The following is a 13,947-nucleotide window of genomic DNA, read 5'->3' as shown; positions in this document are numbered from 1 at the left end:
CTCATGGTGGGCTTCCTTGTGAACTGTAGAGATTTCAAAATTCTCTTAAGTTTGGGTTTCTGTAAAATGACCTTTCGTTGCAGAGGGCACAGTTAAAGTTTTAGCATCCAATCTTGCTTAATGAAATACTACTTTGGAGTTCATAATTCATTATTTTTCACACCCCACTCACCCTCTTTTCTGGCTATTGGTGTGAAAACAGCTGAGGAAGTGCTGCATTTTATGATTAAGGCACTAAAAGATTAGCCATAGGCACTGCCCATCTATGGAGCTACAGAATTCAGGCTGCTGCCAACAGATCTGTTTTAAATCGGACTCAGATTAAAGAGAGTGAAAATCATTTGGGGGCTGAGGGTGTGAAAGGTCACATATGTAATGAATTGTGGGTGCTTGCCTGGCTTCCCAGGCGAGAACCATAAGCAATTATTAAATGCCATTGTGCATTGGGAAGGGCTGGTTGGTGGTGACTTTGAAATTTGCCAGAAGCTGGGCTGGAAGATTATGAAGGGTTGTACTCAAGCATTCAATTGGGGAGGGTTGTTGCCTTGTGCATTTGGCTTTATTTGGGAAGAAGTTTTTATTCTCCTCCCATCTTCTGCCTCTCTGGGTCTGCGGGGATGGGGTTGCGAATACCTGCTGGCCTTGCTTGGGTGTGTGGGGAGGCCTTGATGAACTTGTTTTCTTTGGCGTGGTGACTTCCTTGGATTGCTCTTTGCTTTTCCTGGGTGCTTTGGGAGCTGGTTGTTTTGCCTCCACTCTTGGCTTTTTTACATAGACATCTTTCCATGGGAGCCATCTCACATTACCTTTGCAGCTGGGCAGCCATTAGAGATTGATTTCCAAAGCCTGTGGCCCGTTTGCTCCCGGAGGTGCTGGGGCTTGGATAGCCTTGACTAAATGAGTCCATGTCCCTCCTCACTTTGCCCCCTGGCATTTTCCCTCTTAGGCAGTGTGGTGGCTCCGTTCTGTGGGCAGATTCTAGAAACTACCTCCATCACCAAGAGGGAACATCCCCTGCCAAATTATATTTGCTACAGATCTCTTCCACTTTCAAACCATCCCCTCCTCCTTGGATTCTCCTTTTTTTTTAGGTTTTGGGAAACTCAGGCATAAATCTCTCTGAAAATCCTGCCCTGAAATGGAAAGAAAAGGCAAAAACATACCCCCTTCCAAAAAAAAAAACAACAACACAGAAACTTAAAGTTTAGCTGATCTTGATTATTCCTTGCAGTGGCTCAATCACTTAAGCAGTTACCAAATGCTTGGAATGGGGTAGTCATTAAAGGCACAAGGTTGACCCACATCCTGATAGAGGAGATGCACAAACAGAGACAACCCAGCGAAGTGGACAAGCCCTCCAGCTATGGGCAGGGCACCATTGATGGGAGGTGGCAGTTGACCCATCCTCAGGGTGCTGGGAAGGTTTCCTGGGATGGTGGTATGGCTGAGCCTGATCTGGAAAGATGAGCCTCTTGGCAGGTGAGGGTGGAGGGTGAGGAAGACATTCCAGCAATGGCAGGGAAGGTGAAACAGCTGGAGCCCTAGGTGCGGCTTGCCCCATGTATGACTTTCCTAAATGCTTGGCCAGAACAGGATTTCATCCCTAGTGGCCTCTAGTTTATCCAGCGGACACATACTGAGTGTCTGCTTTGTGCCAGATACTATCCTAGGTGCGTGGGAATACATGAGGGAATGGAGCAAAGACCTCTGCCCTCTGTGCCTCTGTTCTCCTCTCTTAAATTTCTCCCACCATTTACTCCATCAAGACAAGAAACTGTCATCAACCAGGTTAATGAGCTAGAGGATGGGGAAAGAAAGGGCATGGCCTCTCTATCGGGTATATAATGTGATGGGTTCCTGGAAGATCCCACTCCTGTGTGTGGGTCAGTTGTGGGAACCAGAGGCAGCCCTATGCCAAGTCCCTCACTTGCCCAATTCCTTCTTGCTGTGCAGCACTCCTCTTTCTCCTCTCCCTACAATTACACTTGCTGCTTATGTATAAATGATTGATAGAAGTATAAAAATCCCCAAGGAGTATCTGGATGTTTCCAGTGATTCTTCCTAGTGGATCGGGTGCTGATGGTGGAACATCAGGCATGTTGGGCCAGGCATGGGGATTTGTGTTTAGCGAAGGGGTGGCATGGTGCTTAGGGGCCTTCCTAAAGCCCTTGTGTGACCTTGCAAACACCTCAGCCAAGGGAGTTCTCCTGGATTAGGGTTGACTTGAGTTTTTCTTTTGCTTTTGAGGTTCTCTGCAGTTAGTGATAATTACCTCTTTTTGCTCCAGTGAACTTGGAATGAAGGGAAACTGCCTCCGCCCCCACTCCCACCCCGGGTGGTAGGGGTTTTTTGCAGAAGGTATTCAGGGGAATGTTAGGAACAGGGTTTGGGAGGAGGGGGTAGTGGGAACAATGAACGCCAGCTCTGGCGGGGTTGGGTGGGGAGGGAGGTAGAGGCCGGTCTGCATTATTGGTCCATGGCACCCGTCCAGCCTGTGGCCTCACACACAAAGCCTTCGTTCTGATTAATGGTATCCGTGTCTCGGAGGCATGGATTGTATTAGACCTTGTTTAAAGTGCTCACTGTACATTCGCTTCCCCTGGAAGTGCACCAAAATAGGACGAGAGGGGAAAAAAGGGAGCGAGAGAAAGAGCCTACATTTGGAAAGGGTAGAAAGGAAAGCTTTTTTTCATAAGTGCTTTCTGTGTTCTTCAAGGCTTTATCTCTGCAGAGCTCCTACAGGAGAGCAAGGGGGAAAAGTGAGGACAGACATCTTGGGAAAGAAAACGGGTTTCCCTGCCAAAACTTGGGAGATGGTGCTGGCTCTCTTGGCTTTTTAGAAACTCCAAGCAATCTGACATTTTAAAGGAAAAGAAAAAGAGAGCGAGAGATGATTTATGATGACATCACATGTTACCCAAGCAGATCCTATAAGAGGAAAATGGCTTTTATAGAGAGCATGTTGCAATAAAGAAACAGTGAGTCACTGGGGGAGTAGCATCCATTGAAATGCCTTTACTTATTTGCCTTAAGTCTCTCCCTTCACCCCAACTGAAGGCTGTGGTGGCTTCTGGGCCTTCCTGCAGAGGTTCAGGAGAGCCTGAACCCAGCCTGCACCCAGAGGGTGGGATGCTTTCTGTCTTCCCCACCTCCCTCCCACTCAACCTATCTCAGATGACTCTGATTACATCCGGCGTTGCTCTTAGCTTCCTGTCTGATAAGGTGGGTGTGCAGCTGCTGTGCTGACAGTCTGTGTGTGCATCCATGTGGTGGGGGGGACCTTGGGATTGGAGTGTGAGCTCAAGAGCTGGGGGGTGGAGGAAGATGGAGGGGATAAGAGGAGCCTGCGATCTTTGTGACTCATTTGCTTTTCTTGGAGTTGCAGAAGAACGCTTTGCTTTTGAGGATGGGTGGGGGACCCACTGCGGGACATACAGGTGCCTGCAGCCTCCTGGGTGTTGCCATCGAGGCTTGGAGCCTGGAGCCTGGAGCCTGGGGCCTGGGGCCTGGGGCCTGGGGCCTGGGGCCTGGAGCCTGGGGCCTGGAGCCTGGAGCCTGGGGCCTGGGGCCTGGGGCCTGGGGCCTGGAGCCTGGGGCCTGGGGCCTGGGGCCTGGGGCCTGGGGCCTGGCTGCACTCCTCCAGGGAGTTCTCTCTTGTGGTGTCCATGCGCTGGGGCACCCCCCCTGCAAGGGCACCCACCTGGGATCTCAGCAGCACATAGGGGTTTTCAGCAGCCCCCCTCTCAGTTCTTTCATGCACCTCTCTCCCCTCTTTAATGGGACATGCTTGCTTCTGTCTCAAGACTCCAGTATCCTCCTGCTTTTCCTTGGCCACCATCAAAAATCTCTGAGGGCAGTTAAGACACTTTGATACTAAAGTCTAGTTGACTGAATGGGATCTAAGTTTCTCTCATGTATTGCCATTTCAATGAAGATCAGAACAGGAAACTGAAGGACAGAACCTCTTTTGAGGGCGTTTCAGCCCTTAAGGAGAGGAATTTGGGGTATCTATTGGGGATATCTTTGGGGGGCTGTATGGAGCAGGTGGCTGGTTGGGTCAGCATTGGTGTGGACAGCAGTCATCCTTCCCGATGCCTGAATGCCTGTGTGGCTCGGAGTTACCCTCTCTGCAGAGTGGGCCGTTTCCTGTAGGCACCCTCAGTCTGCAGCCCACTGTCCACTTAAGCAGCCGCTGTCCCTGAGTATGTGAGGTCAGGGAACCTCCCCTGGAGAAGGGCCAGTCACTTAGCAGGTGGTGGTGAGGATGTCTTGAGGTGTCAGTGCCAGCCATTCCAGGCCAGGCCCTGCTTTCCCACTCCCTGGAAGGATTAAGACCAGTCCTGGGAGACTTTTCCCTGTTGCATCACCAGCCCTGGTCCCAGTGCATGTCTGTGGTGCAGAGATGCTACTGAACTCCCGTGTGAGCCAGTGAGTCCAGAGATGTTCACTGCTGGGCTCTCCACCTTGAGCAATGAGGTTGTCTTCCAAGGAGGAGAAATACTTGATCATGTCATGTTCCCTTGGTGTCTTGTAGAGATAGGTGCTTCCTAACCCTGGCAACAGTTAAGTAGCGGTAACAAACCACCCATAATCTCATCACCTTAATCCTGCTTTTATTGAGTGCTGGGAACATAGCAGTGAGCAGGACACTGCCTTCAAGAAGCTTAGCTCCTTTTAACTTTTGCTTATTGCCTTCCACTAAACACGCATTTTGAAAAAAATATAATTCGGTCCGAAGAGCTGTGTTTCACCCTGCATACATTGTAAGAGTGGGAGAGTTGAACTTCAGTTCTCTGCCAGGCATTTAGAATATTCTAGCAATCTTGCAGAGAAACTAGAGTAAGACACTGCCTGTCTTATAGCTGGTAAGTGGCAGTCAGTGTGAAAACGTGGTTCTAAACCTGTGCCCCCTCCATGCACCATGCTCTTGATAATGATACGCATTTGTTTTGAGTTCTGCTATTTTTCACTTAACATGTCAAAAGCATTTTTCTGTGTTTCTGTAGTATTCATGATAATCTTTTTAAATGACTACATGATTTTTCTCCCCATGCTGATGTACTCTAATGTAAACCAGTCCCTGAAATACTGAATGTTTATTTCTGATTTCTTTGATGTTCGAAACTGAGTGGAGAGTAGTGAGACCTCCTGTCCCCCGAAAGGAGCTGTTGGCCCAGCGCAGATGTAGCCTCATGGGGGTCTCTGGGCTGTTCGGAGAACGCGTCTCCCTCTGCCAGGGAAGAGCTTGGCGTTTTGTCCTGGGCCCTCTGGCTTCAGGCTCAAGCCAGACTTCTTTGCTGGGCCTTTCAAAGACCCCTTCATCTCCTCCATCCTTTCTCAGGGAAGGCCAATGCCATCTTGCCAGGTTTGTCTCCTCTCTCCCTCCAACTTGCCCACACACTATTTAGTTCCAAATCCATTCTCTATCTGCAGTGTTCCCTGCCTCCTGTCTCCCAAATCTTCTCTACCTGACTTTGTCCAACCTTTAAGCTTCAGCTAAACATCTTTATCCTCCAGGTGCTTCTGCCAGTGTTGATCTTTCCTTGCCCTAGACTCCCTGAAACCCCACACCTTTCAACCTGATACCAAATTATATGTAGTCACGATTTCCTATCTCCCTACAACTGCAGAAGGAAAGAGGCAAGGGGCCCTAATATTCATGTACCCGTGTATTCCAGGCACTCTTCCACTCATCTCATTTAATCCTCATCACAACCATTTGAGGTGGGATTTACTATCCCACCTTACAGCGAGGAAGGGTTACATAGTTTGCCCAGAGTTGACACCTGGCTGGGCAAGAGAAAATGAGTGCACTGTAAGTGGGAGATATCTGTAAAGGCAGGGACCATTGCTTTAGCTTTTTATTCATTTCCCTTACTTAGCATTCACCTTGCAGTGCAAGGCACATAGTAGGAGCTCATTAAATGCTCACCAAGTGAACAGTTGGACCGATTTCTTTGTGGGGGGTGAAAATTCCTCCTCTGCACTGCTGAATCAGGAGGGAAAAACTTAGTCAGCTGTGCGCTTTTAATTTCAAACAGCGGTCTTTGCATCTTGGCAAGGGTCAGGCATTGACAGGAGGTGGAGAGGAGGGAGAAATATCTTGAAGCTGCCTTCTGCCCCAATCAAGAGCAAAGCTCCACATCTGTTCCTTGTCTCTGTCCTTCAGTTTCCCTCTCTTGCTGAGATCCTCACAGCAGGCGAGGAAGAGGGTGTAGCTAGCAATCCTGAGAGTTAGGTGCTCTCAGCTTGGGATGCCAGGGCTGGTGGGCTTTGGCATGACCTGCTGTGTTGGTCACCCTTCTTAGCTTTGGGGGTCAGGTCATGGGATTTGGCCTGTGCAACAATTCTAGAATTTTGGCCCCTCCCACCCCCTTCACTCCTGAAGATGGACCAAGAGAGAGCTGTCTTACCAGCAGACTGCTTGGGAAGCTTGGGAGATGTGTTTTCTTGCTGCTACTTAGAGAGATGAGACTGTGCGTAAACAAAAGCGGTACCTAACCTGGAGCTTTTTTTGCACTGGTCAGCATGACCCCTGAGATGGCTTTACGGGCCATGGGTGCTGGGCAGTAGGGGAGGCAAATGCGGAGAACTAGAGGTATAACAGATGGGCATTCTACAGAGAGATGGTGGTCAGTGCTCAAAATAAGGATTTGAAAATGCTGGGTTTCCAGAGTTCTCAGTCAGGAATTTTCAGAGCTTCACCTGCCAGTTTGCATTGAAATCTCCCAGTGGAGCCTCAAGCAGACTGTCTTTGGAGGCAGAATAGTCAGTACATCTGCGGAGAGTCTGAGAGTGTGGGCTCCGAAGGCAGACTGCTCAGGTTCAAATCTCAGCTTTTCCATTTGCTGCCCTGGGCTTGCAGAAATAGCTTCAGTTTTCTGTGGCTCAATCTTCTCCTCTGTAAAAGGCTGGTTGTGAGGACCAAGTGAGCTGAGGCTTGTAGGGTGTTCAGCATAGGGTCTGGCCGATGGTAACTGCTCAGTGTTAGCAGCTGCTGTTACTGTGTCGTCCTGACTATGGACTTAACTCCTGACCGAGGAAAACTTCCCTTAGAGCAGTGGTCTCAACCTGTGTCCCAGCATCAGCACCGCCCAGGGGTTGATTAGAAATGCAAACGCTTGGGCTCCACCCTGCTGAGTTTCAAATTTGTAGCTTGGGGTGGGCTCAAAAGTTTGCATTTCTAATGTCTTTCCAGGTGATGCAGCTTCTGCTGCTGGTCTGGGGACCCCATCTGAGTTTTACTCTCACAGAACAAGCCCTTGCCCTTGAGTTCTGTGTGATACAATTTAGAAATTGTGGTTGCACCAGCATTCTTCCCACGGCCCGGCCATCTCTCTGGGATGGCTGGATGATTCTTTCCCCAGAATTCTTTGAAATCGAGGATTCCTGAAATTAATGAAGGATAACCTGGTGTCAGGATGTGGTCTCGTAAAAAGGAAGTGGGACAGTGAGTGCTTCCTGTACTTTAAGCCAGCCTTGCCTGGGTGCAGGGCAGACCTTCTCCTATAGCAGGTCCCACGGTTGGTTGACTTTGCTACAAGAGCAGTTGACCTTAGACTCTTCTAGTGGGTTTTCAGAGTGGAACATAACCTCAGCCCCACTATTGGAAGTTCATCCTACTTTGTTCGTGTCCTGTTGACAGCGGGCTGGCCCCTTCAGGTTGACTCCTGAGGAACTTCTGGATGTATGTATGATACAGTACTGGATTGATTTGATGAACATGATCTTGAGGCATGTCCCTTATGATCCGCCCCTGTGGGAAATTGTTCCTGGTTGTTCTACCCTGAGAGTTGGTGCCCATGTCTTTAGTGGCGTGTACCATGCTGCAGAGAGGTGTTGCTTTGGGGTACTGTCCGCCACCAGACTCTGCTCACATAGGGTGGAAACGGGATCTTTTTCTCTCTAGCACAGCATCTGGCACAGGAATGATTAAAAGTCTCCAGAGAACACACATGTGCCTTGGGGACATCAGAGTGAGATCCCCTGCGTTGTTGTGTTTTTGATGAGACCCTTGAAGAGAAGCACAATTCCAGAAATCGAGACCTAATGGGAGGGTGGCAGGGCACCTGTTTGTTGGGTGCGTGAGGGAGTCGTGTGAATTCAGGATGCTGTTTCTCCTGGTGGTTTTCCTTCTGGTCCCAACTGCTTCCTTGCTGTGTCTCCTGGGGAGATGATCTTCCCGTGAGCCTTGAGGCCCCTTGGGAAGCTCTCCGGGGATTACATTCGTCTTGGGTAGCTGGAGCTCTTGTGCCCTGGGCGTGGGCAGGACCCCAGAGCCTGGGTGTGGAGAGGAGTTGCGAAGGAGTTAGAGGCTGTACTGGGGTAAGCCAGGTCCCCCTCCTCCTCCAATTTTCCTAACTGGTGTAATTTTGAGAACCTGGGACTGTTTCCCAGAGATAATTGGATCACGGAGTTCTGTTCATTAGTCAAGTAAAGTAGTCATTTCCTAAAGAAACAGGCAAAGGGCTGATCATTGAAGCCCATTGTTTCAGGTAATTCATGGTTTGGTATCTGGGCACCTTTGAAGTAAAAAGACTCCAAAATATAAACGTTTCTCCCCATAATAGAATCCGCTAGTGTTATTTAAATCCCAAGGTTTTACATTACAATGGTCGCCCATCAGGCTTGGAGAGAAATGGAACTTTCTCTGACAATACAGTTTGTGGTGTTCTTGCTGGTTTAAAATTAAACCTAATCAGGTGTCACTGGAGCCTGTGCTGAGTAAATGATCAAGCGTAAAATAAAATGATTTACAGAACTTTTTTCCAATAGGCAGTGCTTTTTAATGTTTTTCTGCTTCTGAGAGAAGGTGTGGGTGTTGAGAGTGACTTTTGATGATGTTTTTCTTAAGTGCGCCAAAACCATAGCATTCTAAGAGGTCCTCCCTCCCCCTCTTTTCCCACATGGTTGACTCTTGCTTGAACTTTCACAATTTGCAAACATTAGAGTGTTCTTATTGCTTCACCGGATCCCCTTATCTGGTCCATCAGAACGAAAATGGGAGGTGGGGCCTTTTGGGCATTTCCAGGGATCTGAATTTGAGGTGGTGTGTGCATGGGGCCCCAAGGAAGAGATGTGACAGCGTGTTTGCACTTGTGTAGGCTCAGTTTAGCTGAGGGGGTGTCGTAGCTTTTGGGAGGCACAGAGGTGGAGTGTGGGTTTTGCCCTTTCTGCCCCAAATATGTTCATACTCAGCCTATCCAAAAGGGCTTTAATCTGCTTCCACCCCAGATTTGTTCTTGCCTCCTTTATCTTGACTAATGGCACTGCCATCCTCCCAGTCACCCAGGTTCAAATCTAAGTTCATGGTCTCAGGCACTTAATGAATGCTAAAATTTCCTAATTGCCTTGGCTACCTCCATCTCTTCTTTCCTCCAAACCCTGCAGACAAGGCGGGAGTTGTCCAGAGGCACACTCGGCTCAAGATGCTCTCTGTTCGGAAACTAGTGCCTTGTGTACAATCTAGGCTGAATCTCCTGGCTTTCAAGTGACTTTTCTAGCTTTGTTCCTCTTTTCCTAAACTCCAGTCAAATGAACTGATTCAATCTGTGTGTTTCCCCACTTCTTGTTGTTTATTTATGATGTTCTCTTCCCCTCAGGAAACCCTTACTGCTACCTTCGTCTATCAAACTGCTACCTTTGTCTGTCAAACATCTACCTGTTCAAGACCCAATCTGAATGTCCCTTTTCCATGAATTTTCCCCTAATTCTCTGTGCAGGATTGCCCAGCTGCCTTTTGTGTTCCTGGGAGCCTCTGCTTTCAGCCAAGTCCCTGCAGTGTGGCCTTACACTCCTGAGGTTGCTGGCATGAAGGGTGGATTTCTGCTTCCACCTCTCAGGAACCTGAGGCTCCTATAATTCCTGGAGCCTTGCTCTCTGCAACACATGTGGTGTTTCAGTTTGTAAAAGCCACTGAAATTGCAATAACCAGAAATGGAATGGCTTTTAAAAGGGGGAATTTATTCAGTTGCATGTTTACAGTTCTAAGGCTGTGAAAATGCCCAAACTAAGGCATCCGGGGAAAGATACTTTGATTCAAGAAAGACCGATGGGTCCTGAACACCTGTTAGCTGGAAAGACACTTGGCGACGTCTGCTAGCTTTCTCTTCTCATTTCATAAGGTTTCTTTGGGGGCATTTTCCTTATGCATCTCCGAAAATTTCTGGCTGTGTGGACTTGGTTAGTTCTGATGGCTCTCAAGCTTTTTCCAAAATGCTTCCCCCTTAAAGGGCTCCAGTAAGCAACCCCACTTTGAATGGGTGGAGACACCTCTCCATGGAAATCACTTCATCAAAAGTCACCACTCACAATTGGGTGGGTCACATCTCCGTGGAAACAATAAGAAAGATCCCACCCAGCAATATTGAATGAGGATTAAAGAATGTGGCTTTTCTGGGGTACATGACAGTTTCAAACTGGCACGTGTGGTCTCTTCTGGTTAAGCAGCGCCTGGCATGTACCATGCGTGACCACTTGTATAATTCACGAGGAAGGCCTGTGTCACCCAAGCCTTGCTGCTCATTCACAAGAATTATGGACTTGGACAGAACTCCCTATCCTGTGGTTCTCCTTGTCATATCTGTGGTAATTACTATTCCTTTTCTAATTACTGATCTTATCTACAATGGCCCCTTTCAGCTGCTGCAGAGGAGACCCCCTGTCCTGTCACACAGAGAAGTCGCTGTCATTCCTGCCGTGGCCTAGAGCACAGTCTGTTTCATGGCTTTTTTTTTTTCAAACCTTCTTTGCCTTTTCCTGCTTTCTCTCCGTTCCCCATTCTCTGAGCCATGTCTCCCTTAAGAAAGGGATGGCCACTCATTAGGTTTTCAGGCCATGGCTCTGAAGACCAGGAGGAAAGGGAAAGAGTGTGGACAGCTTGTCTCCCGCTTCGAGCTGCCTGCATTCACCTTGGGAAAAGGCAGCTCGTTCCCAAGATTACAGCCTGCTCTGAGTCAGGTGGAGAAGAATAGCAAAGGGAGCATCATATTTGAGAGTCCGAATGTGCTGAGTGGATGCTTTGGAAACCTAACCTCAGGCAAAAGGTCCTTGGTTCAGGCTTGGTGACTGATGTGGTATTGTCTGCTGTTAATAACCAAGAGATGGAAGGCCCAGAGAGGTTATATTTTTGCCTGTCAGACACATGGGATCTTCAATCCTTTAACTTCTTTAGTTTCAATTTTTGATTTTTTTTTTCCTTGGGTTTTGCCCCTGGAATTGCTTTGCTTTGTTCCTGATCATGTTACTATATTTAATTGACTGGATTAAGTAAGGATTCTGTTTCAATTTAAGTACTTAGCATTTTGCTTTTTAAAAAGCAGTTCTTTCATAAATTGGGTAGGAGTTGACTGGTTTTCATGAAATCTTATCCATTATAAATGACATTACCATACACCTCAGGTTTTATTTAAATGTAGTCTGCCCCTTTGAAATAAAAAGGGCAATTGGCAAAAATCTCCAAAAGACTGTTTCTTCAATAACATCTAACATATTCCACTGGAAACGGATGCATTTTTTACAAGGTTTGGAGATATTGTCTGACTTGTGAGTCTCTGTATAAAAGGCCAGGGATGAATGAGTTAGATATGGAGCTTTCTGGCCTCAATGACAGTCCTCCTTCCAATCTTTGCATCCCTCCTTTGCTGGTGTCCTCACCGCCTGCCCACCAGGAATGTCCTCTGTGTACCACTGAAGCTTGCACATGGTTCCTTTTATCTGGGCCTTCAACCTTAGGTTCTTTCCTGGCCTTACTTACCTCTTCCCTGTTTGGTTCCGTGTCTGCAGGGACTTCTTTCTGGGCAAGGCCATTTCTGGTTCACCCCAGGCCCACGGCCCCTTCCCATAACAGAATGAGTTCCTGTCTTCACCGAGCTTACGTTTTAATAAGATGGGGGTACAGACAACTGAATAGATGGGTAATACTACCGTAGAAAAAGCATAGGATGCTCTGAGAACACCTCAGAAATACACTGAACCTTGGGAGGGGGCAAGGAGAGTCTTCTTGATGGAGGTGTTATCCAAGCTGAACCTGAAGGATCCATGCATTCATTATTCTACGGAATTGTCTGTATTTAGAGTGAGTTACTGTGATGATTGCTGGAAAAGAGCAGTGGACAAAGAAGACTGGTCCCCTCCCCTCATGGGTGCTTGTATTTTAGTGAGATTAGCCACACACGGTGGTGTCAGGAACTGAAGAGTATTTCAGAAAGAGGGAACAGAGTGTTCATTATCTACATGCCAGGTAGTCTTGAGTATATTCAAGGCACGTAACAGAGAAAGGCAGGGGCCAGATCACAAAGGAATTTGTAAACCCTATTTGGAGCTCAGAGGGTAAGGGAGAGCCACTGTGAAGGATTTTAGGTAGAAAATGACATGGTCATATTTGTATTTTAGAAACTTCCTTTAGTTCCTGAATGGGGAATGGGTTAGGATTAGAGGCCAGTTAGGAAGCTTTTAGATTCCTCTACGTGAAGGGTGGAGGGCTGAATTTGAGGAGTGGCAATATGAAAGAAGGAGGATGGAAGAATCTGAGTTGTAGGTGTAAGTTTTGATAGTATTTGTGATTGAGTGGATGCAGAGGGGTAAGACATGGGAGGAATCACAGATGATTCTTGTGTTCTTTGTTTGAATAATTAGAAGGAAGGTGTAGCAATCCCTGAGACTGGGAAGCTGGGAAGGAGCAGATCTTTTAGGGAGGAAGGAATGAAAGGGAGAAGAATCAAATCAGGGACACATTGGGATGCCTAAGTGACACCGTCTCTAGGAAGCAACTGAATGTACAGTCTAGGGGTGAGAGAGCAGTCTGAGCAGAAAGTCAACCCATGGGGGTCCTCAGCATGTTGAGGTATTTAGAGCTGAGGATAAGAACTGGATGAATTAGTTTAGGTCAGGGGATTGAGGGTAGGAAAAACTTATAGACCAGATCTAAGGAATACACATATTCAAGGCATGAGCTGAGGAGGAGTAGAGGAAGAAGGAAAACCAGGAAAGCAATTTGAGGAGAAGAGAGTGTTCATTGGAGTCAAGTGGATAAGAGGAAAAATAAGATCTTGGAATAGCTGTTGGATTTAGCAATTGGGAGGTCGTTAGTGATCTTGGCAGTTATGATTTTATAGATTGGTGGGTGTGTTTGGGTCTTCAGGGGAACAGAACCAACAGGAGATATCTGTAAACGGTGGATTTTTATAAAAGTATCTCATGCAACTTTTGGGTGGAGATGCACGAGAGCAAATTCCATAGGGCAGGCTTCAAGCTGGCAGCTCTGATAAAGGCTATTGATAAACTCCTCAGGAGGAGCTGGTTGGTTGAAGCAGAGATGAAAGTTTTGTCTTCTGACTGCTGAAGTCATCACTTTTCCTTCCAAAGCTGTCAACTGTTGGGATGAAATGTCTCTCATTACTGAGGACACTCTACTTAGTTGATTGTAGATGTAATCAGCCATAGATGCTATCAACTTACTGATGATTTAAATCTGTGAAATTTCCTCATAGTAACAGGCCAGCGCTTGCATGAACAGACAACTGGGCACCATCACCTGGCCAAGTTGTACATGAACTTAACCAGCCCAGTGGGCACTGCTGTCCACACTATCTCTTGATATTTTCACTTCTTTCTGTCCTCTTCAACACTCATCTAGTTCAAGCCATCATCACCTCACACCTGGACTTTTGCAGTAGCCTCCTAATTGGTCTACCTATGTGTTCTTTGTTCCACAGAAAGAGTGCTGATTGGATTATCTCATTGTGCGGGACATGCCTTAGTTGATTGCAGACCAACTGACTGATGATTTAATGCACCAGCCTTCCGGTTTATCAGCCAGCCATGTACTATCCCTGCAGCAGTGGTTGGGCCAATGGTTGCCTGACCAGACGACTGAGCATAATCACTTAGCCAAGTTGACACCAGAACCTAACCATCACAGCCTCTTTTAATGGTTTTATGCTTTTA

At 47.4% G+C, this 13,947-nt stretch overlaps 1 protein-coding gene across 18 annotated transcripts in view; it reads left to right on the top strand.

Moving 5' to 3' along the window:
• LRMDA (leucine rich melanocyte differentiation associated) overlaps nt 1-13,947 on the top strand; it is a 1,434,085-nt gene that overhangs the window by 238,943 nt on the left and 1,181,195 nt on the right. The window lies entirely within an intron of this gene.

The sequence above is a fragment of the Tamandua tetradactyla genome, chromosome 13, assembly GCF_023851605.1.
Source record: "Tamandua tetradactyla isolate mTamTet1 chromosome 13, mTamTet1.pri, whole genome shotgun sequence".
NCBI lineage: Eukaryota > Metazoa > Chordata > Mammalia > Pilosa > Myrmecophagidae > Tamandua > Tamandua tetradactyla.
The sequence above is the reverse complement of the archived record's forward strand: the minus strand, read 5'-3'. Positions and strand labels throughout refer to the sequence as shown.